A 23331-nucleotide genomic window follows, 5' to 3' on the forward strand; every position below is an offset into this window, starting at 1 on the left:
TGTGCCGGTCCCTCTAGCGCCGGGGCGCTCAGCCCGGCCTTCCCTCGCCTTTAAACAGCGGCGAAATGCCAGGCGTTAATTTCGGTCAGGAAACATCATTTTCCCAAAGGAACCGCTTCCTTCCCGGTGAGTGCCAGGAGCAGGCGGATACAGAATGGAGCAGCCGAGCTGAGCATCGCGCTGTTACCGAGAGCCCCTGGGGAAGAGCGGCCGGGCCGGAGCTCCGCGCTCGACCGCGGCTCCGCCGCGCGTTCGGCGGGTGCGAACTTCGGCTGCGGCTCCGGTGAACCGGGTGTAGGCAAAGAGCGGTGCCGCTGCGAGCGGCTGCTCCGCAGCTCCCGGGCCGCGGTGCAGGGCCGGGACCGCGGACACCGAGAGCCCCGAGCGCAGCCGAGCCCCGCCAGGGCCGCCCCGCCGCTCCCTCACGGGGACCCGCTGCTCCCTCACGGGGACCCGCGCCCGGAGCAGCCCCGCGCGCCCGGCCCCGCCCGCGCCCGCCCCGCTCTGGACTCTTCCACCGCGCGAGCAGCCGAGCGGGAGGGAGCGGGCGGTGCGCGGCAAGCGGCGCTGCCCCAGGCCGAGCCCCGGCGGAGCGGCCTGCCCGGCACAGCTCCGTGAGGGCAGATCGGTACAGGCTGCGCCGCGGTAGCAGCGAGAGCGGGCGGTGGGCAGAGGGGTGGGCGCTCCGCGGCGCGTGGGTCCCCCCCGGCTCGGAGCCGTGGTACGGTCGGCGGGAAGGAGCCGCGGCGCGGGGCGGTGCGCGGCACTGAGCCGGCGGCTCCCGCGGGCGAAGCGGGACGGGCCGGGCCCTCCGTCCGCACGGCACCGACCTGCCCGGCACCGACTACCCGGTGAGTGCTGCCGCCCCTTCCCCCGGCTGCTGCAGGGTGCCGCTCCTGCCAGCCGGAGCGTGCGGTCCGTGCTGGTAGCGCAGGCTCCCTTTGCTAGTGGCACAGTGACTTAGTGCTGCTTTATTATTTTTTTTTTCCTTTTCGGTCTCCACTTTCCCTATCGGTTTTCTTGTGTATGGTTAGGTTTTTCCGCCCCTGATGCGCGTCTTCCCCGTTTTACGGGATGGGGAAGTGCCGCGCCTGGAAGCGGCTGCCGGGTGGGTCCGACCCCGCCGGGGCGGCGATGGCTCCGGAGCTGAGCCCTGCGCGGGTCCCGGGCGCTTGGCAGGGATGTCTGCGGTGTGACCGCACGGTCGCGGCGTACTTCGTGCCTCCTGCAGACCGGAGATGCTCGGCTGCTCTGCCAGCGGGGCCTCGGGCAGCGGGAGCGGCTTCGTAGCGAGAAAACAGGCGGAATACCGAGCCCGAGTGGCGCTGAGCCGCGCCGCTCCCCGCGGGTCCGAGCGGAGCCCTGCGGGCTCCAGCGCGCGGTGCCGGCACCGCCGGAGCTTCTCTGTCGCGATTGTGTCGGGGCTGCTGGTGTCTGTCGGGAGCTGTATGTGGGAACAGGCTCCCCGGGGAAGTGGTGGAGTCACCATCCTTGGAAATGTTAAAAATTAGCAGATGTGACACTCGGCCGTTTTAATTGGCACGGGGTGACTCGGTCAGAGGTTGGAACCTGATGATTTCTGAGGTCTTTATTAACCTTAATGATTCTGTTGATTTGAGGTGATGTGTGAAACTCCGGCTCTTGCTCCAGAGCAGCTTTGGTGAGTGTGAAACAGTCAGATCTGGCCGTGCCTTTGGCAGGGTGTCCGGCGGCTGATTCTCTTTGGACAGCAGGGACACAAACTGGACAGCAAACTGGATGTGCACCTTTATTTTCTGTCTAACTGGACAGCAAACTGGATGTGCACCTTTATTTTCTGACTGTTTTCTGACTGCTCTTCTTGTTCCTGAAGAGCAAGAGCCCACCTGCAGGAACAGCCCATCGCAGTTGTACTGCAATGCTTCAGCACAGAATCCCAGAATTACTTAGGTTGGAAAAGCCCGCTAAGATCGAGTCCAGCACTGCCAAGCCCACCACTAAACCACGTCCCCAAGTGCCACTTCTACACCTCTCTTAAATTCCTCCATGGATGGTGATTCCACCACTTCAGAGTGTATTTCTCCCGTGGTTTTGGCACGGGGAAGGGCCGGGAACCAGCCCGAGCTGTGGGGCTCGGGGGCCTGCCCTCAGCGCAGCGGCTGCTCCGGCTCTGAGGAGGCTGAACTCAGTGGTATCGCGGCTGCCTTGGGCTGACTTTCAGGGCCAGGAGAAAAGACTCTTTTATTTCCTATTGAGGAACCTGCTGTCCTTCCCCAGCAGTAAATCCGTGTGGTGGCCGATGGCGGGGCAGGGAGGGAGGGACGGCGGTGGCACCGCGGGTCGGACCCTGCTGCCGCCCTCCCCGAGCTGGCAGGGCCAGCACCAGCCCTTGGCATTGGCCCTGGAGCTCAGTGCCCTGGCTGAACGTGTTTTCCTTGGCTGTGGCATCAGGCCAGCCGGGCCGGGCTGTGTCCCTGCCCCTCCGGACTGTCCCTGCTGCGGGAGGAGGGCAGAGCTCTCCCACAGATGCCTCCGCTCCGGGTCTCCCTTCAGCAGCGAATGGGAGGTGCTGCTTTCCCTTTGCCCTGTCCTGTATTCTGCTGTTTGTTGAAATTTGGGCTCTCTGTGTTGTTCTAAAGGACAGGGAAGGAGCTTGGCTTCTAGGTGAGCTCGGGGATGGTAATTTTGTTCTGCTGTTTGTTGGTATTTGGGCTCTTTGCATTGTTCTAAAGGTCAGAGAGGGAGCCTGGCTTCCAGGTGAGCTCCCAGATGCTCATTTTGCCCCGTCCTTTATTCTGCTGTTTGTTGGGATTTGGGCTCTTTGCATTGTTCTAAAGGACGAGGAAGGAACCTGGCTTCCAAGTTAGCTCCGGAATGCTCATTTTGCCCTGTCCTTTATCCTGTGTTTGTTGGGATTTGGGCTCTTTGCATTGTTGTAAAGGACAGGGAAGGAGCCTGGCTTCCAGGTGAGCTCTTTTTTCCCTGCTGTTTGTTGGGATTTGGGCTGTTTGCACTGTTCTAAAGGACAGGGAAGGATTCTGGTTTCCAAGTCAGTCCTGGGATGCTCATTTTGCCCTGTATCCTGCTGTTTGTTGGGATTTGGGCTCTTTGCATTGTTGTAAAGGACAGGTAAGGAGCTTGGCTTTCAGGTGAGCTCTGGGATGCTCATTTTCCCGTGCTGTTCGTTGGGATTTGGGCTCTTTGCATTGTTGTAAAGGACAGGGAAGGAGCCTGGCTTTCAGGTGAGCTCTGGGATGCAGGGATGGGAGCTGAGGAGCAGTTCCACAAGCAGAACCTCAGATGAGTGACCCTGGAGCATCTTCCTGGGCTGCCGGCTCTGGCTGACAGCTTGTCACAAGGTTTATTGCTGCCGTTCCTGGAAGCCTGTCTGTGGTTTTGGCCGCGTGTGAAAGCTTCCTTGGAGAGGGGAGGGTGTTCAGACACTCCTCCAGCTCTGTGAGCTGGGGAAGATTGCTGCTGTTTCACTTCTGTCAGGCTGATGTTGGAGATGGATTTCAGGAGAACGGCAGAGCAGAAAGAGGTGTGTCTCTCAAGAGCCACTTTCTTTAGAAATGGCTGATAATAGACAGTCAGTTTGGGGAGGATGTTTTATTTAGGGATTGAAAAGAGAGGATTAAAGCTCTTGACAGAGAACAGTTTATGTGGAGTAAGTGATGGGACTTGATCATTCAGAAAAAGACTCGAACGTGTTGCCATCACCAAGACAGCTTACAGCTCTCTGTGTCCCAAATCATTCAGTGAAAACAACAAAACTCCTTTTGATTTAACTTCTTCACTGGTGGCTGCATAAGGAATTTTCAGACCTAGCAATAAATTTGTATCTGCTCAAAGAAAACAGCCTATGGGTTTAAAAATCTGTGATATGCTAAAGGTACTGTGGATTTATCCAAGGTGTTAATTGTAGGCACTGGAAGTAGCTGTGTCTGTCTCACAAAATTGCAGCTTTTCCTTCCTTGCCCCGTCCCATCAAGTTACTGGCACAGGGCTGTGCTCCTGGATTTGCAGAAGCACAGAGTCACTGCTCATAAAATTACTGAAATAAAGAAGGTTTATGCAGGGGAGAAGAAACAAGAATCAAATTTTAGGCTCAGATTGTGATTCCAAAACAAGTTGCTCATTCTTCTCACAGCTTGAGGTTTGTGATGGAAAGGTTGAAAATACCCAGCAAGAAAAACAGGCTGGGGAAAAAAAAAATCTGGAAGAAACTGAATAGAGTGAAATTCAGAATAAACTGTCATCTGAGAGTGTTTATAAACCTGCTGGAGAAAAGGAAGGGAGCAACCATTCAGATCAATAACAAGTTCTTTTTTCATAACTGTAGAGCTTTAATCATATAGTTTAAAAAAATAATCCTAAATGTGTGCATTTTATACCTGTGCTGGTAGCTGGGGCTAAATCTGCAGAGTTCATGCTGATCTGGGTAATCTGAATCAAGCTGAATAGTAAAGAGGCTCTTAGGAGGATCTGAAACCCAGGAGGCATTTTTCAAACCTGAGTTATGTCACTTTTTTTAGAGGTGCCTCAGGCAATTGCATTTTAAGAAGACAAAGCTTTTGTTTTCAAGCTGGCCTAGAAAAATGCCAAGGATGAATCCAAAGTAAAGGCTTTCAGAAGTTGTCATTTGTGATTAAGTTGATTTTGCTGCTGTGCACAGAAGGCTGCTGCCTTCCCTGGCGTGCCCAGAGCTGGGGCTATTTTTATTTTTACCACCAGTCCTGGTGTACCTGTTTAATTCCAGTGAGTAGCAGTGCCTGGGGGGGTCTCACCTGAAAGTGTGTGTTTAATGAGAGGGTCTGCCAGCTCCAGCTCCAATAGAAAATTAACTGTAGGTGCAATATAAAAGGCAGAATTGAGGTGATACCGGGCAGGGATTGACTTAGATGGGTGTTCTGCAGAATTAACACCTGTCTGTGTCTAGTTTAGTATTTGAGATGCTGGAAATAACCAAAGCCAAGGCTGTTTCCTTTTCCAGAGGCCAGTCTGCACGCACACAGTGAATCCAAAGCTTTTCTTGGGGCTTTTGCAGCCTGAAACAATCAGGAGGAGCATCCTGGTGTTGCCAGGCTGTGGGCAAACACAGGATCTGCTCCTGCAGAGCCCGAGCTGGGGGAATATTGTGCAGGATGGAACAGATGATGCTGGAGCATGGATGTGGAAGAGTCTGCTGGCTGCAATCTGGAGTGCTGTGAGCTCCCAGCGAGATGCTCCTTGGTAGAGAAAGGTGAAATCCTGCGAGTGTTGGAATGACTGCTTGTCCGTAAATGAAAGGAGAGTCGGTTTTGTCTGAAAATGTGCTGCAGGAGCAGTGCCAGGGCTGTCTCACCTGGGCAGGAGGTGTCCCTGCAGCCCCCCTGGCCCTGGGGGCAGCAGATTCCTCAGCCCTGGCTCTGGATGCCAGGGAAGGGCTGTGAGGGCAGCCTGAGTCACCCTTTTGGCTCTTGTGCAACACCCAAACAATGCTGCTTGTCCTGCCCAGCACCAAGGGATGTGGCACTGGATGGAGCCTCTGCAGGGGCACCTCTGAGCTGCAGCTCCTGCAGTTCTCCCCTGGCACCTACAATCACAATATTTGATTGTGTTTTTAAAGCAAGCCTTGAGAATGTATTGCAAAGGTGTAGAGCAAGTGGTGCCGGTGATCTGAGGCAAGACTTGGCCTTTGCCGGGCAGGTCCCCAGTTGATCTCAGGGCTTCTGGACTTCTCCTCTCCCCCTGGTGCCAGAGCTGCCTGGCAGGATGTGCCCAGCAGGATGCTGAGCTCTGTTCCAGGAGCATCCCTGCACCAGAATATTTCCTTTCCTAAACAGCCACAGACTTTGCCAGTGATGTTGCACAACTGGTTTTTTGGGTTTGTTGTTTTTTTTTTTTTAATTTGCTCCTAAAGATCTGGTTTAAAATAGAAAACACAATGCCAGGTCGCTAGGGTTTGTTTCTACCAAGAGTAAGGTAAATAGATGGGCACCTCTGGGCTGTGTGTGTGAATTCAGGGACTCCCTGGTGGTATCTGCAGCATCACCTCCGTGTGGAGATGGTACCAAACAAAAGGAGCTGAGAAGTGCCAGGGCTTTATCTGATGATGCTTTTGCAAGCAGCTTACATTTCAACAAATACAGCCGCGCTGGGAATGAATGTGAACTCATTTTCAGCTTGCTACTGCCGGCAGAATGAGAATGGCCGGGTTAAAAGTGAGAGCAGGAGCAATAACTGAGGCGGTGCAGCTCCATTCCTGCTGTGTCCCACCTCCCTGGGAGGGACAACATCTTTCCCCTGCTGGCGCTTTAACAGGAGACAATTTCTGCAATAGAAGATGTTGAGGGAAAGGTGGCAATGGATACAATTTGTGCTCATTTTAATGTGGGAATTCTTGAGGTCAGGATGGACTGGCAAAAGGTAGACAGAGAAGGTGGTTGCAGGTCTCTCCACCAAAGCTCTTGAAGTCTTTATTAGTCTAAATCTTGTGCTGCCCTTCTGTCTTTGGCAAACTTTCTTGTGGAAAAGTGTCTTGGGAGCATTAGTGAGGGAAGGAGTTCCTTTGAAGAGTGTGGGGAGCATTCCCCTGGTGTTCTGCCTGCTGGCACTTAACAGGAGAATTTCTGCAAGAGAAGGTGTTGAGGAAAAGGTGGCAATGTGGAACCATTGGTGTTCATTTTAACGTGTGAACTCCTGAGTTCAGATGGGCTGGCAAAGGTCACGGTGGACAGAGGAGGTGGGCAGGTCCCCCCCACCAAAGCTCTTGATGTCTTTATTAGTCTAAATCTTGTGCTGTCCTTCTGTCTTTGGCAAACTTTCTTGTGGAAAAGTGTCTTGGGAGCATTAGTGAGGGAAGTTCCTTTGGGAGGGTGTGGGGAGCCTTCCCCTGGTGCTCTGCCTGCTGGCACTTAACAGGAGAATTTCTGCACGAGGTGTTGAGAATGTGGCAATTGACACTGGTTTGGAACCATTGGTGTTCATTTTAATGTGTGAATTCCTGAGTTCAACTTAGGCTGGCAGAGGTCACAGTGGGCAGAGAATGTGGTTGCAGGTCTTCCCATGAAAGCTCTTGCTGTCTTTATTAGTCTAAATCTTGTGCTGCCCTTCTGTCTTCAGCAGACTTTCTTTTGGAAAAGTGTCTTGGGAGCATTAGTGAGGGAAGGAGTTCCTTTGGGAGGCTGTGGGGAGCCCTGGCTGTGCCAGCTCTGCCCAGGGCAGCTGTGCTGTGTCAGTGCCCTCAGTGCCCACGGCTGCCTTTCACCTGCCCTCCAGTGACACCCTCCCCTTGCCAGGCCTTCAGGGTGACTCTTCTGGCCCAGCCTGTGTAGAAAACTGCAGCTGCTCAAACATAATTCTTTTTCAAACCTAGCAAAAATCTGGGTGTTTGCTGTGGGACAGCCCTTGCAGAGCTGGTGATGCTGCCTGGCCTGAGCTGTGTTCCTGCTGAGGGGCAGCACTGGAGGGGTTTGGTGGCTCAGCAGCTCCTGGTTCCCGTCCCTGGGGCTGTGCCTGCTGGAAAAACAGGGATTTTTGTTGGTGCTGCAGCAGTCTGCAATGCTTGGAGCTCTGACAGCTCCTGAAGCTCCTTCTGGAGTTGGTAAAAGCTGTAAGCACGGCAGAAATCCTCTTGAGCTCTTCTAGTAATTTAAACTTACTGTTTTTATTTATAATTTTTTTAACTTCTGCTCCGAAGAGTGCAGCTCTTACATTCACACATTTCAACAGGCCAATAAAACCTCACCTCTGTGATGACTCTGAGAGAATCCCAGAATGGTTTGGGTTGGAAGGGACCCTAAAGCCCATCCAGGGAGGGAAGGCAGGGATGTGACCGTGTTCACAGGGGTTCTTGGATGAGGGAAGAGGTGAGGATCTGACTCCATGTTTCAGAAGGCTGATTTATTACTTTATGATATATATTACATTAAAACTGTACTAAAAGAATAGAAGAAAGGATTTCATCAGAAAGATGAATAGAATAGTAAATAAATAATAATAGAATAATAAATAATAAGAATAGAATAGGAAGGAATGATAACAAACATTTGTGGCTCAGCTCTCTGTCGCAGCCAGCTGACTGTGATTGGCCATTAATTAGAAATATCCAACATGGGCCAATCACAGATGCACCTGTTGCATTCTGCAGCAGCAGATAACCATTGTTTACATTTTGTTCCTGAGGCCTCCCAGCTTCTCAAGAAGAAAAATCCTAAGAAAAGGATTTTTTGCCACACAGGGACACCTGCCACCATCCCAGGGTGCTCCAAGCTCCAGCCAGCCTGGCTTTGGGCACTGCCAGGGATCCAGGGCCAGCCCCAGCTGCTCTGGGCACCCTGTGCCAGGGCTTCAGCATCATCACAGGGAACAGTTCCTCATTCCCAGTATCCCATCCATGCCTGCCCTCTGGCAGTAGGAAGCCATTCCCTGTGTCCTGTCCCTCCATCCCTTGCCCAAAGTCAAGGATCTCGCTATGAATTTTCAGTTCAAGATGAAAGACCCTTGGTGCAGCTGCAGCCCTGCATCCAGTGTCCATCCTGCCCCCTCTGGTGGCACCCTCAGGGCACAGGTGAGGGTGAGGGGAAAAACCCCTTGGGAATTTCGCCTGGCAGGAAAGCTGTGCAGGTAATTCTGCACATCCCAGGTGGGGTTTGGGTGCTTTCCTGTTCGTGAGGAGATGTTTTCCAGTGCTTCCCTGCAGCTGGGCTCCCCGGCCATTTGACTGCAGCACAAACAGCATTTCCATGGGAATAATGCCGAGCTTGCTGATGCCTCCTGTGAGCACAGCCACACCTCGTGGCAGGAGACAGGCAGGGAGGGCTTAGATGATTTAATTAAACTTGTTGTGAGGAAGAAATTAAATTCGGTCTCTTGCCCTGCTCGTATTACGAGGGGGAGAGCGCAGCCTCTCTGAACTGAGCCGTTCCTTGCCTTCTGTTTGCCTTGGAAAAAAAGCAATTTCTCTGTCAGCTTTTAGCCTGGCTCCTGGGCCCCAATTGCTTGTTTATCTTCAGCAGCTCCCCAAATGGCTTTGAAGATGGCCTTAAACATTGATCATCTCTTCCAGTCCTTCATCTTTGTTCTGCCAGCAGACATTAGGAAAGATATTTTAAATTACCTTTCCCCCCCAAATGAACGGGCTGTGTGTATGGGCTGGGAGAATTAAAGCTCTTTCAGCCAAAGTATAAATCAGCTGCTCCCATGTTTTTGCCCAGTTCTCCTGGATTCATCTTCCAGCCCAGCCTGCAGAGCAGCAGGGATTCCAGGGAAGATAAAAGCCAAAGTGCAACCTAATTTCAAGGCAGTGTTGTGTTTGAGGAGCAGGATCCTGTTTAAAAATGACTTTTTCTCCCCTTATTGCAGCACTGGGATCTTTTTCCTTGCTGCTCCCTAGGGAAGGGCTGGGGGGCTCCATGGGGTGATGCTGTTCAGACAATGGGGGTGCAGAGCTGAGGTGATGCCTGACACTGGCAGCTGCTGGCAGGGAAGTTTGGAAAAGCAACTTTTGGATCTCTTCCTTTGCCATTTGAGCACTGAGATCTGGGAAAAAAAAAAAAAAAAAAGGACTGGCTAACAGCAGAACATTTATTCTGTGTCAAACAGGCAGCAGACAGCAGAGGTGGTTAATTCAGCATGGAAAAGCCCAGAGCTACAGCTGAACAGGCAGGAAGGTTTAATCAATCATTTGGAGCAGGTTTCTGGTGCTCCTTTCTGCAGACCCAGTCTTTTGTGGTGTTGTTAACATTTAATTGGTAGCAGGTCACACCAGCCTCCCTCCCAGGCAGAGCTGGAAGGGAGCAGGTTGTTTACATGCACAATCCCCTTAATTCCTGGTGAGAGGAGGTCCTGCAGGGCTTGGGCTGAGGAGCTGGGCTCAGTGAAGGGGCTGCAGCAGCCTGAGCTGTGTGTGGGGTTGTGATCCAGGCTGGTGTCTGCATTTATTGCTTTTATCATCATTTATCATATCACAGAGTCAGAGACTGCTCTGGGTTGGAAGGGACCTTAAGGGTCATCTCACTCCAGTCTGCTCCTGCAGTTCAATTTGCAGATTCCATGTCCCCATCCCCTTCTGTGTGCTGATGCTCTCTGCCTTTTCAACCCCTGGTTTGCAAGAGGGGGGAAAAGCAGTGTGACCTCAGAGTTAATAGATTTTAGCCTTCTATGTAGCATCAACATCTACATTTTGTACTTTGTTGTGAGGCACTGGTGCAGGAGGTTCTGGCTCAGTGAGGCAGAGGCTTTTACCCACTCAGTGATGTGAGGAATTCATGGCTTGCCCCAAGTCTGCACAGCTGGGCTGCCAAACTGCAGCGTGTTGGGGAGTAAATATTGCATGTTTACACAAAGCCTTTTCTCTCCAAGTCCCCAAAAAGAGGATGAGCCACTTTAACAGGCTGCTCAGGCTGGGTGGGTGCCATATCCTGGGGCAAAATGCAGTTGGGCAAAGCAGCCCAGCGATCTTATAAATACAGTGAATTTTAAATTCTTTCCTGGGTTGTAACAGGAGGGGAGCATTCCTGAGCATCTCCACAATCTGCAGTAATGTGACAGTGATGTGAGAGAGAAAGCTTTGTGCAGTGATGGCAAACAGCCTTTAGATCCACTGAGTTTTTGTTAAAATAAAGTGGTTTTGGAAGTAGGTGCCCTCAGCCCATGCTGGAATTGTTTTCCCTGTTAGTACCAGACAGGCTGATGCTGCTGAGGTGCAGGCAGCCAGGACTTGTGCTGCCAGTGACTGCTTTATACATTTCCAGGTTAAATCAGGCAATAAGTTTGGATTTTCTTTTTTTTTTTCCTTACCCTGAAGCTTGTCAACTTATTTTACTCTGTGTCACAGTCTTGAGCAAGAGGAATCTCCAGCAAATAGACCAGCTGATAAAATTGATGCAAACCAATTAATTTATTTTGTTAGAATTTTGAAATACCCTGAGCTGGAAGGGACCAGCAAGGATTGAGTCCAACTCCTGGACACTCCAGCTATCCCACCCTGTGCCTGAGAGCATTGTCCAGGTATCCCTTTGGTGCTGTGATCACTCCTTGAATTCTTGTTCATCCCTCAAAGTTTGCTTGCTCAAAGTTGCCTAGTGAGAATAAAGACAACCAGGAGGTATTGATGGGATTCCCACCCTCCAGAGTTGCTTTTCGTTCCAACCCCAAAAATAATTTAACCAGATTTGAGACATCTGTGTAGGATTGGGATCCAGTGCTGCCATTTGCCCTTGCAGCAGGGAGGTAAATGAAGCTCTGGCCTCGATGCTCTAAATATAAAGCAGGTAGGAGGGCATGTGACATGGGCTGACCTTGGGCAGCAGAGCAGGGCTGGGAGCACAGCCAGGCCCAGCTCCCAGCCCCTCTCTGGGACGTTCCTGTGCTGCTCTGGCCTCCCCCAGACCCTGCAGGTCCCTGAGCAGCCCCAGCAGGGGCAGCTGCTCCATCCCAGGCTGCTGCTCCTGCCCATTGCTGCCCCGTGCCCGGGGCTTTGCCCTGGCACAGCTATCTCCTGGGGCTTTGCCCTGGCACAGCTGATGTTCTCTGAGGGACTGGACTCTGGGCAATGCCTGGCATGTGGGATTTCACTCATAGCTGCTGTTTTGCCAGGCTTGGTGTTGGGTTGAGGAGCTGGCCCTGCTCTGAGCAGCCTCCTTGGCCAGTCTGCCCTCAGCACCTGTTTGCTATTGCTGCATCAACTGATTTCTGACCTTTTTTGTCTCAGGGTTAAACTCTGAGAGGTAACAGACACCTGAAATTACAGAATCACTGAGGCTGGAAAAGACCTCTAAGACCATGGAGTGTAACTGTTAACCCAGCACTGTGTCTGCCTCTAACCCACGTGCCCAGGTGCCACATCCACATGGTTTCTGAACACTTCCAGTGACTGAGCCACTGCTCCAATGCCTGACCACTCTTCAGCAAAGATATTTTCCCTGATATCCAATCTGAACTTCCCCTGGCACAGCTTCAGGCTGTTTCCTCCTCTTGCTTGTTCCCTGAGAGAAGAGCCTGATCTCACCCTCTCCTAATGGGCTTGGACTTGGCCAGGTCACCTGCAGGAGTGTGCAGCTCATCTCAGGAGAGGAGGTTTTGCAGCATTGCTGTGGTTGTGCCCTGATGCAGCAGCCCCAGGGCTCTGTCCCTGTGCTGGTGCCAGGAATGATCCTGTGAGGATCCCTGGGGGATGGATGGATGGATGGATGGATGGATGGATGGATGGATGGATGGATGGATGGCAGGCAATCCTTCACACTCCTGCCCAAGCTTACAGGGCTGCCAGTCCTGGGAGTAAAAGCTGAGTCCCAATTTTGGAAATCACAGAATCCTGCAGTGGTTTGGGTGTGACAGTGTTCACAGGGGTTCTTGGATGAGGGAAGAGGTGAGGATCTGACTCCATGTTTCAGAAGGCTGATTTATTATTTTATGATATATATTACATTAAAACTATACTAAAATAATAGAAGAAAGGATTTCATCAGAAGGCTGGCTAAGAATAGAATAGGAAGAAATGATAACAAAGGTTTGTGGCTCGGCTCTCTGTCCCAGCCAGCTGACTGTGATTGACCATTAATTACAAACATCCAACATGGGCCAATCACAGATGCACCTGTTGCATTCCACAGCAGCAGATAATCAATGTTTACATTTTGTTCCTGAGGCTTCTCAGCTTCTCAGGAGGAAAAATCCTAAGGAAAGGATTTTCCATAAAAGATGTCTGTACAGTTTGGGTTGGAGGGACCTTAATGAACATCCCTTTCTACTCCCTGCCATGGACAGGGACACCTTCCACTATCCCAGCTTGCTCCAATCCCTGTCCAGCCTGGCCTTGAACACTTTCAGGGATGGGCAATCCTGTCAAATGTATTTAAACAAAAAGGGATGGACGTGCTGCTCCTGAATTCCCAGCAGAATCCTGGTGCAGCACTCCTGTGCACAGCTGCCCTTTGTTCCTGCACGTTCCCAGGCAAAGCAGGTGGTGTTGAATTTTTTTCTGCGTTAAAAAAAAAAAAAAATCTGTGGCGTGCTGTGCGAGGCTACTCACATCTGTGCGCTCTATGTAGGTCAGATGTGGAGTTGCTTCTTTACGAAGACTCAACTTGACAGCATTTCCTCGCTGCAGCCAGCGAGGGAGGATCACAAAATTCACATGCTGCCTCCATGAGAAATGTCCTCAGGGAGGCCCCCCCAGGGGCTGTGTGTGCAGGTGGAGTTTGCTGCCTTCCTGGTGTGCTCCAGCTTGGTGACGAAGAGCTTTATTGATGAAAGATTTATCGGGGCTGTGGATCCAGGCTGGGTTCGGTGTCATAGCAGATTAGCCTTGCAGCTGGAAATGCTAAATGCTTCCCTGCCCTGCTTCCAGCAGCTGCCTTGTGCTCTGCTCCCACTGAAAAGCCTGTGCCCTAATCTCTGCAGCCCGTGCTGCTCTTGCTGTATTTCTTCACATGCAGATGCCTTTCCCTCCCCTCTCCTCCCCCCAGCCACTCCTGCTCTGGGATTCCTTGACCTCTTCTGACTCTGGCAGTGGTGGAGGAGAAAATAAGTTGGAAACAGGCAGCCTGTCATGCCCAGGAGCGGGTTAGGGACCTGATCTAACACCTTGTAGGGCAGCTGAGAGTCTCCCCTTGCTCATGGGCACAGCCTCAGATCCAGGTGTGTGTGGTCTTGTGGGAGATGCTCCACTGGGGTGAAGCCAGCAGGGATGAGGGACACTGTTCTGCTGATCTGCCACTCTGCAGGGTCCTCTGATCTCCTCAGGCTGATCCCAGCCCAGGGGACAGGAGAGCTGAGCCAGTCTGGCTGGTTTGGACATGTTGGGAGTTCCTTCTGTCTTCAGTCCTGGGGTTCTGTGAGGGATGTGGGAACTTTCACAGAAGGGGCTTCTTTGGAAGGGGAACTTGAAAACGGGTCCCTGAACATCCATTAAAAACAGATCGACAGAGGACCTGAGGTTCATTTAAATGTGAAGAGGGAAGTGGCTCTGCTGCCCACATTACTTTTCCTGGGCTGAGCTGACCTTGGAAGCCACCACAATTGGAGCAGTGGCCAAGGGGGATCAGAGCAGATGAAGATGGATGTGTGGATGTCCTTATGCAATCCAGGGTGGAAGATTCTTCCAGTGTTCAAATTGTTCTGCCTGCTCCACAAAGTCTTACCAAGAAACATTTGAACTGAAAGAAGGGCTCCAGCTGCCACCTCCTCCTCTGAAAATGAGCAGCATCTGCAACAAAGGAGGATTCAGCAAAGGAGAGATTGTCTACAGGAGCTGACAGCTTTCCAGGAGACTCCACATGGGATGGGAAGCTGTGTTCTGAAGTAGCTGGATGGGCACTCACTCAGGAGCTTGGGACAATGAGCAGCTCCTGGTGGAACCAAACCTCATTCCTGTTTGTGCTATTCACTGAGTAAAATATCTGTCAGTAAATTTGTGCTGTCTATATAGAAGTCTTCCATTCTTGGTGGGGATTTTGTTACCCTTTTCTGTCCCAAGACAAATCTGGTTGTGACTGACCCATGGATTTGGAAGCATTGCTCTTGGGTTGGAGCTGGCTTCCTTCCAGTGGGAGGAAATGGACTTGGAATTCGCAGAGTTGATCAAAGCTTCATGGAAATTGTCGGTTTCTCGGCTGTTTAGGTGGCCTGGAAAGGCCCAGGGTGGCCTTGGACAACCGGCGCTTCAAAGGACGAGAAGAGACTTCAGATCTTTTCTCGGTCTCGGTGTTTATTAATTGTTTATCTAAAAGATTTTCTTTCAGCCCGACAGAGGTCTGCACAGCAGCCAGCCATGAGCACACTGAGAGCCCCCACGGCGGTCACCTATCTTTATACTCAAAATTACGTATACAATATTTATCAATTTTCCCCAATACCTTTTACCCTTATTAACCAGTGCACTTTTAGTAATAACCAATCCCAAAGTGCCAACATCACCACAGAAGATGGAGGCCAAGAAGAAGAAGAAGAAGGACAGGACACGCCCCAATTCCTCCATCTTACTTCTTTAGACCCCCCTGTACAGAAATCTTAAACCCTGTGTTTCACACTCTAATTAACTTATCCCTTCACCATTCACCCAGTGAAATCCTCCCATCCTCATACAGGTGTCGTCTCCCGTGTAGGATCAAAGTCCAGCCACCAGACACTTCTGGCAACATCCCAGGACTCCCGAGCCCCCCAAGGGTGGTCTCGGTCACTCTGCACATCAGTCCTGAGGTGCTGAGATCCCACAGGAAATGAGCAGTGTTGGAACACTTGAGGGGAAATTGGATTAATTGAAAATTGCTTGTTCTGCTCTACAAGGATCCCAGCTGCACTCCTGTTTCTGGGTGTGTAAATGAGTGTGAGCACATCCCAGTGCAGCTCTGCTGCTGAGAGCACCTTGCTAATTGCTGTGCTCAGCCACAGATGCAGGGATGAGACGTTTCCCATGGCTGCTCCTTCCCTCCTTCCCCAAGAAGATGGAGAGAGCCTTGTTAGGGGAGCTCCAGAGTGCAACCAATCTTAAACTCCTGCTGATCAACTGCAACTAAGAGGGAGCTAATGAAATCCCCATTGCCACAACACATTTGTTTTGACCTTTAAAAGGGAAATGTGCTGGTGAGTCAGGAGTCCCAGCAGGAGATCTGGGCTTGTTTTGGGCAGGGGATGGAGGGGGGACCGTGGGGATTTGAAGTGGAGGCAGATAGCAGAGCAGGGGTGAATTTGCTGTGCTCTGGGTTCTGGTGAGCTCATGAGTGGAGTCCCTCAGCTCTTGGGGGTCTCTCAGCTGTTCTGGTTGTAAAGCAAACAGTATTTTGCTCGAGTATTTTGCAGTTTTCTCCTGAGTTGATTTTAAAAGCAGGGTGTAAACTCCTTATTTTTAGAGATGAAAAAAGGGAGGGAGGAAGGAAGGATCCTGTGCCATTCTCTGCTTTGAGAGCAGAAGTAAAATTACTGCTTTGGCCAGAAGAATGAATCTCAAACATTTTCATGGCAGAAAGTCCTTCTGAGCAAGGTTTGGGGGAAGTTTGTGCCTCAAGGGGAGTGAGCCTGGCCGAGCCTCCCAGCAGCTCATCAAGGCCTTTGTTAATTTGATGTAACCTCAGTGGGAGAAGATGGGCTAAAGGCTGAGTTCAGTGCTTTGAGGAGGTTTCCCTCCTGAAAGTTCAGAGGTAAAGAGGATTTTGCATTCACCAGGACCTCCATCTATGGAGAAGTGGCCTTGTGAAGGACTGGCTCTTCAGCTCTTGGGGCTGCCTTTCTCCTGGCAAAGACCTGGAAGGTCTCAGTAGCCAAATACAGCAAAGCTCAGGTGTTTGGAAGGCACAGACACTTTGGGAACATCTCTCCAGAGGAGCACATGCAGCCAGTTCCAAACTGGTCCCAGTGCTGTAGTGGTGCTGGGGGTCCTGCCCTGAGGATGCCAAGAAGCAGAGAGCCTCTCCCTGTGCAGGGCCTGGGTGCCAGGGGGCACAGCTGCTCCCGTGGTGCCAGGGAAGTGATGTTGGTGTGACAGCTGGAGGCAGCAGCTCTGCATTTTGGAATTTTGGGATGGGCTTGCTTCCTTGCAGCCTGCTTGTTCTCTCCCTCCTCACAGCTGGAATGAAATCAGCTCTGCATGAGCTGCTGCAAGGATTTTTGTGACAACCAAGTGTGACAACTCAGGAGGAGCAGTGAGGGCCACAGAGGTCCTGGGATTGTCAGAAGTCTGCCAAGCTCTGTCCCCGACCCTGCCACCACCCTGTGTGCCCCCTGTCCTTTTCTAAGAGGAATTTATTAACCTTCTGCAATAATTTTCTGTCTGGCTGCTCCTTGTGCAAGGCTGGGGGGAACTGAGGTGGAATTGAGCCCCTTTTGGGCTGGGTTCCTCACCTGCCTGCCCAGAGAGCTGTTCTGCAGAGAGCCTCTCCACATGGAGCCTTGTCCATCCCTGCTGCTGATTCAGCAGCAAACCACCCTGGTCTGAGCCCAGGAGGAACTTGAGGGTCTCCAGCACTCCACTGAGGCTGTCTCCATTAGCTTGGAGTGTTAAAAAGGAGCTGGAATCTCTGTTCTCAGCTGGGAAGTGCTGCCTGTCCCTCTGCTGCCACCCCAGGATGCCACCAAGGCTGTGCTTTGATTTGCCTCCGTGGATTATTTTGCTCATAAATCACCTGGGAGTGCCACAGGAGCTGGGAATCCTGTGTGCCCTGCTGGCTCCAGATTATTAAAATCCCCCATCCATAAACAATAACTCTTCAAAGCTGTGTGCTGCAGAAGCTGCAGTGCTGGGTGATGTTTTATACATGACCCTGCCAGAACCAGCCTGCTCCTCTGGGGGCAGCTCAGATCTGGCCATCCTTGAAATAATGCTCAAAACAAGGTGTCTCCTGCTTGTTCAGCACAGCCTGAGACTCCTTTAAATAAAAATGTGACACTGGATTTTGTCAATAGGATCTGGTTAGTCCCTTGGAATGGGAATTATTCCTGACTGATGTCAGCAGTGCCTCTGGGATGGTGGGATTTAGCTGCAGATTAGCATGAGTTCCTTGGTTTAAAGGAAGGCAGAAAACATGCCAGCCCAAGCAATTTGACCAAACTTTACATTTATCTGGGTTGCAGGGACAGTGGGGAGCTCCTGCAGCCCTGGAGATGTCAGTCAGTGCTGGTGGCCCTGTGTGACACCCTCCCCATTGGGAAGGGGCTCAGGAGATGGGAGAAGTCACTTTTTGTGCCCCTTTTGGGGAAGAAATGTGCTGGTTTCATGGTGAGTGAGTGGTGGGAGCTGGGGATGGCTCAGGAGTCAGGTGTGAGTCACTGGTTTGAACAGACAGGTGTGTGCTGAGGAGGGCAGGAGCCTCCACTGAAATAGGAAATGCAAACCCCCTCCCTCTGAGTTGTTATAAGTTTTAAATTAAGGGGCTCTCAGGCAAAGATATGGGAGTAGGAATAACAATTCTTTATTAGGAAAATTTAAAATAAAAATGCAGTGATACAAACCAACGCTGCCAGAGTGATCACAGGCCCTGTCCCCTGTGTGCCAGGGGGTGTCCCAGCCCCATCCCATGGGGGCTCAGCCCTCCTGCAGTGCCAGCTGTGGCTCTGCTGCAGCAGGGATCCTGCACAAGGGGGGAGTTTTCCTCTGCAGCTCCAGGGCTGCTGCAGATGGGCCTGGGCTCCCTCTGGCCATGCAGGGCAGCAGAAAGCTGCTCCTCTGGCAATGCAGGGGGCAAAGGCTGCTGTGCTGTGCCAGGCTCAGATTGGATCCAGGTAGGAATGCTTGGCTCCTCCCCTGGGCGGAGCATCTCCCCATGGGATGCTGGGATTGGATCAGCCCTGCAGGGACACTCAGTGGCCATGGACAGCAGAGATCTCCTGGAGGGAGGGTTGGCTGTGGGAGAGAGAAAGAAAAAACTGCCCCAGGAACAGCAGAGAGCTGCCCCAGCTCTGACAGGTGGGGACAGAATACAGACACATCCCTTACAACCCAGGACACAGAAATCCCTGGATGTGTTTAAAATCTGGATGTGGTACTCAGTGCCATGGTTCACTGGATGAGGAGCTGTTGGGTTGTAGGTTGACCTTGATGATCTTGAGAGGAATAGCAGATTTGTCTTTCCAAACAAGCTCTGGCTCTGCTGGTAGATAAAACCAGCACTGGGAGATAAAAGAAACAATGGGAAGGATTCCACGGATTGATGAATGGAAAAAGATATTTGCTTTTAGAAATAAACTTTAGGTTTGCTGATAAATGAAATTAGACATTGAAAGATGAAAGAAACAATGGGGAAGAAAAACCCCTAAATTCCATAATATTTAAAAGGGAGGGTTATACATTAGAGGGAAATCTTCAGTATCAGGTGTTCTGGGAGGTCTGAACCTCTCAAGTACCTCAGCCAAAGGGGAAATAGAAAAGGGAAATGTGGCTGGAAATTGGGATAAAAAGGAACTGAGTCCTCCAAAAATTGGAGACACCCCAGGGGAATGCCCCATGGCCTCTGCCTTTATTGGAATAAAGCAAAAGGATTCCTCTGTCTCCTTTTTGGACATAAACCTCTGGTGTTTGTGGATTCATTTTCCTGACAACCTCAAAGGTCTTTTCCAACCTGGCTCATTTTGTTAGACTCAAGCAGGAGCCCTGCACATCTGGACTGTCCCATGCACATTCCCCTTGGGTGGAATTGCAGCTATTTCCAGGTAATCATCTGGCACAAGCAGCTAAAACATTGAACCAAGCCCCATTCCTGTTTGTGGTATTCACTGAGTAAAATATCTTCCAGTAAATTTTAGCTGTCCATATATAGGCTTTCCATTCTTGGTGGGTTTTTGTTACCGTTTTCTGTCCTAAGGTAAATATCCTGGAATGAATGATCTCATGATTTCAGATACTGTATTATTTTTTGAGTGTTTCACTTTTCTTTCCTCTCTACCTTTTGCTGCGTGGCCTCCTCCAGGGATGTTGTTTTCAAGATTTATTCTTGCAGCTATTTCAGCAGGATGGCCAGCACCAGACACAGGGGGGAAAAAAAACCCTCAAAAACCTCAAGATTTCCATTTTGCTTGACCTCAGGAGCCCCAAGTGTCAGGAACCCAATAGTAAACACTGCCAAACCTTGGAAGATGCTGGGAGCTGGTGACCTTGTAGTGCATGTTTGGAGAGACTTGTGCTGCAATTTCAGGTTCCTGATGGTCTCTTTAAAATCATGTGCTGCACCCTTGCATCTGATGATGGTATGGGAATTTTTTTTTTAAATTATATTCTGATATAGGCCCCAAAAGCCAATGAAGTCCTTGTGGTTCCTCAGGGTTCCCTTGTTGTGAGTGTTTTTAATTCCTGTGTGCTCGTCCACCATTGCAGCAATGAGCTTGGAAAGGCAGCACAGGGAAGTAATTGTGGTAGATACTAATAAAAATCAGAATAATGCAAAAAAACATAGATACATTAAAAAATCATGGAGTTTGAGGAGCCTTGGGGTGTTGTGGGGATACATCCTCAGCTGCTCTCTGTGGGAGCAGAGTGTGTCTGTGCTTCCACGTGAGGTCTTTGAGACTTTATGGGTATTCTCATATCCCTGCTTCCATTTTAATCCCACTGTGTGCTGTCTGTGAGGAAATCCCAGGATGATTTGGGCCCTAAAGCCCATCCAGTTCCACCCCTGCCATGGCAGGGACACCTTCCACTGTCCCAGGCTGCTCCCAGCCCTGTCCAGCCTGGCCTTGGGCACTGCCAGGGATCCAGGGGCAGCCCCAGCTGCTCTGGGCACCCTGTGCCAGGGCCTGCCCACCCTCACAAGGAACAATTCCTCATTCCCAATCTCCCATCCATCCCTGCCCTCTGGCAGTGGGAGCCATTCCCTGTGTCCTGTCCCTCCATCCCTTGTCCCCAGTCCCTCTGCAGCTCTCCTGGAGCCCCTTTAGCCCTAGCAGGGCTCTAAGTTACTAATTTTTGAAGATGTCCTGAGTTACCACCTCTGTTTCTCTGTCAGTCCAGTTTATGTTCAACTTGCCAAGTTCTTGATCTTTATAGTGACATCTCTTGGGAGTGTTCCACAGAATGAGGTTTTTTCCTTGTACCAGTAGGATTTTCTTCACTATGCAGCTTTTCCATGCCAGAACACTTCTGCACCCCATGAGCTGAGCTTGGCTTGCTGATATTCTGGTCTGAGCTGGGAGTAATCCTGGTTTCACTGCAGCTGTTTTGATACACAATAATAGAAGGAGGGAGCTCTGTGATAAATGCGGCTGTGACAGGGCAGGAGTCCTGGCAGATGGCACACCTGGGCCACATGGCTCAAAAGAAACCTTGCTGACCTCATGAAGTAACTGCGGACTTTATTATTCCTTTAAAAAAGAAAAAAAAATCAGGTTTGTCCTGTTCTTTGTGTTCTGCAGGCTTGTCCAAAGGTTTCCCTGCAGGGATTTAGGCTGTGTGTTTCAGGGAATGGCACAGAGACCCTGGGGTGCTCCCTGTGTGTGACCGTGTTCACAGGGGTCTGAGGATGAGGGAAGAGACGAGGATCTGACTCCATGTTTCAGAAGGCTGATTTATTATTTTATGATATATATTATATTAAAACTGTACTAAAAGAATAGAAGAAAGGATTTCATCACAAGGCTAGCTAAGAATAGAATAGCCAAGAATGAAAACAAAGGTTTGTAGCTTGGCTCTCTGTCCGAGCCAGCTGACTGTGATTGGCCATTAATTAGAAACAACCACATGAGACCAATCACAGATGCACCTGTTGCATTCCACAGCAGCAGATAATCATTGTTTACATTTTGTTCCTGAGGCCTCTGAGCTTCTCAGGAGGAAAAATCCTAAGGAAAAGATTTCTCATTAAAGATGTCTGTGACACCTGTGCCCTCAGCCTGGGGGTGTTGTCACCTCAGTGGGCTGTGGGAGGCTGACCCCAGCCCAGTGGTGGCACAGGGGGGATGTGCCCAGGGGATGCCCAGGCTGTGGGTCAGCTCCTCCCAGGGCAGTCCTGCTGCTCCAGGAGCTCTGTCTGTCTGTCTGTCACTCTGGTGCTCCCTGCTTTGTGCTCTGACTGGCTCATCACCCTGGTGTTGGGGCAGCAAAGCCAAAGGCACTTCTTATTTATTTATGATTAGTTATTAATTATTATTAATAATAAATTATTATTTATTTCCTGGATTATCTAATTACTTGTTTTTTGTGCACTGCCAGTGTGTGTGAGTCCCTCTGCTCCAGAGCTGTGGAAGCCTTTGCAGAGTCTCTCCCCAGTTTACAAGTTCTTGGATGGGATTTTAGCTGCTCATGGAAAATCTGAGCATCTTCTGCCAGGCCAGGGCAGGCAGGCCCCAGGCACATTCTGCATTCCCTCTGGGAAGCCTCATCCCTGGAATTCCTGGCAAAGGCAGCACAAACTCAAGTTGTACCAGTGGAAATACAGGTTGTAGATTAGGAAAAGGTTTTTTACAGACAGGGTGATAAAGTTCTGGAATGTTCTGCCCAGGGAGGTGGTGGAGTCCCCATCCCTGGGTGTGTTTAACAAAGCCTGGATGTGGCACTGGGGGCCAGGGTTTGGGTGAGGGGTTGGGGCTGGGTTGGACTCGATGGTCTTGAAGGTCTCTTCCAACCTGGGCATTCTGAGAATTTTTGTGAAACCAAACATGTGACGGTGTTCGCTGGGGTCTGAGGATGAGGGAAGAGATGAGGATCTGACTCCATGTTTCAGAAGGCTGATTTATTATTTTATGATATATATTACATTAAAACTATACTAAAAGAATGGAAGAAAGGATTTCATCAGAAGGCTAGCTAAGAATAGAATAGCAAAGAATGATAACAAAGGTTTGTGGCTCAGACAGAGAGCCTGAGCCAGCTGACTGTGATTGGTCATTAATTACAAACAACCACAAGAGACCAATCACAGATGCACCTGTTGCATTCCACAGCAGCAGATAATCAATGTTTACATTTTGTTCCTGAGGCTTCTCAGCTTCTCAGGAGGAAAAATCCTGAGGAAAGGATTTTTCATAAAAGATGTCTGTGACACAAACTGGTTGGCTTTGACATAATCTGTGTTTTCCAGGAGCTTCCTCTTCCCTTGGGGATCTTTTGGATATTTTCCATAGTGAAGAGAGCCCACCCCCAGAGCCAGCAGCTCTCTGACCCAGCAGTCCCTGCAATGTGAAATCCAAGAATGAAATCCCCCCACACTCAGACACTCCTGCTGCCCATGGAGGGCAGCTCTGCTCGCAGCCCTGTCCCTTCTGCTCCTGCTGATGTGTAATGCTGAAGATCCAGAGCTATTTTTGCATCTTGTGTTAATTAAGGAAGGAGGGTTGATTATTTTCTAAATGCCATCTTTAGGAGGAAGAGACTTGAGTGAAACTTCATTCCCCCGGCTGCCTTTGTCCTCTGGTTGATAATTATTTTTAAACTGCCCGTCATGTTGTGAGCAGGGTTGTTGTAGAGTTTTTTTGCAGTTGTCAAAATGTCAATTCTAATGAAAATCTCCACAGACACGCCATACCTAAGTGATTTAAGCCTTTAGGCTAAACAGGCTGCTGGTAAAATGCTGCTCATTTCCAGATGAGTCAGAAAGGTTTGTGTGTGTCTTTTTTTTTAATATAATTTGTTTGGTTGGAATGTCTTCATCAGAATTGGTTGTTGAAGGGTTTTTTTTTCCCCCCTTTTTAATGGCTAAGCAGCTGCCTGTCAGCTCACCCCAGAGCTGCTTGGAATTCAGCATCTTACATAGCAGTCACTTTTGGGAAAAGGGAAGTTCCTGTGTAATAACAATAATTGAAAATTAATAGTAGATTAAATTAATACATAATTAGAAAACACTAATGCTCCCTGTGAACAAAGGCTGATTCCTACAGGAGCCTTATGAACTGAGCAGGGAAAGTGGATGATGCTTTCCCTGGGCCCTGTCTATTCCAGCCTGCAGATCA

At 50.4% G+C, this 23331-nt stretch overlaps 1 protein-coding gene across 2 annotated transcripts in view; it reads left to right on the plus strand.

Annotated features, from left to right (window-relative positions):
• Positions 1-772: 772 nt before the first annotated feature.
• Positions 773-23331, plus strand: part of RALY (RALY heterogeneous nuclear ribonucleoprotein) — a 138727-nt gene continuing 116168 nt past the window's right edge. The window contains exon 1 of one of the 2 annotated variants that reach the window (XM_058036132.1): positions 773-851. The gene's annotated coding sequence lies outside the window, so the exon portion shown is untranslated. The remainder of the gene's footprint in view (positions 852-23331) is intronic. The other variant, XM_058036131.1, reaches the window with a different exon arrangement.

The sequence above is a fragment of the Melospiza georgiana genome, chromosome 17 (assembly GCF_028018845.1).
Source record: "Melospiza georgiana isolate bMelGeo1 chromosome 17, bMelGeo1.pri, whole genome shotgun sequence".
Taxonomy (NCBI): Eukaryota; Metazoa; Chordata; class Aves; order Passeriformes; family Passerellidae; genus Melospiza; species Melospiza georgiana.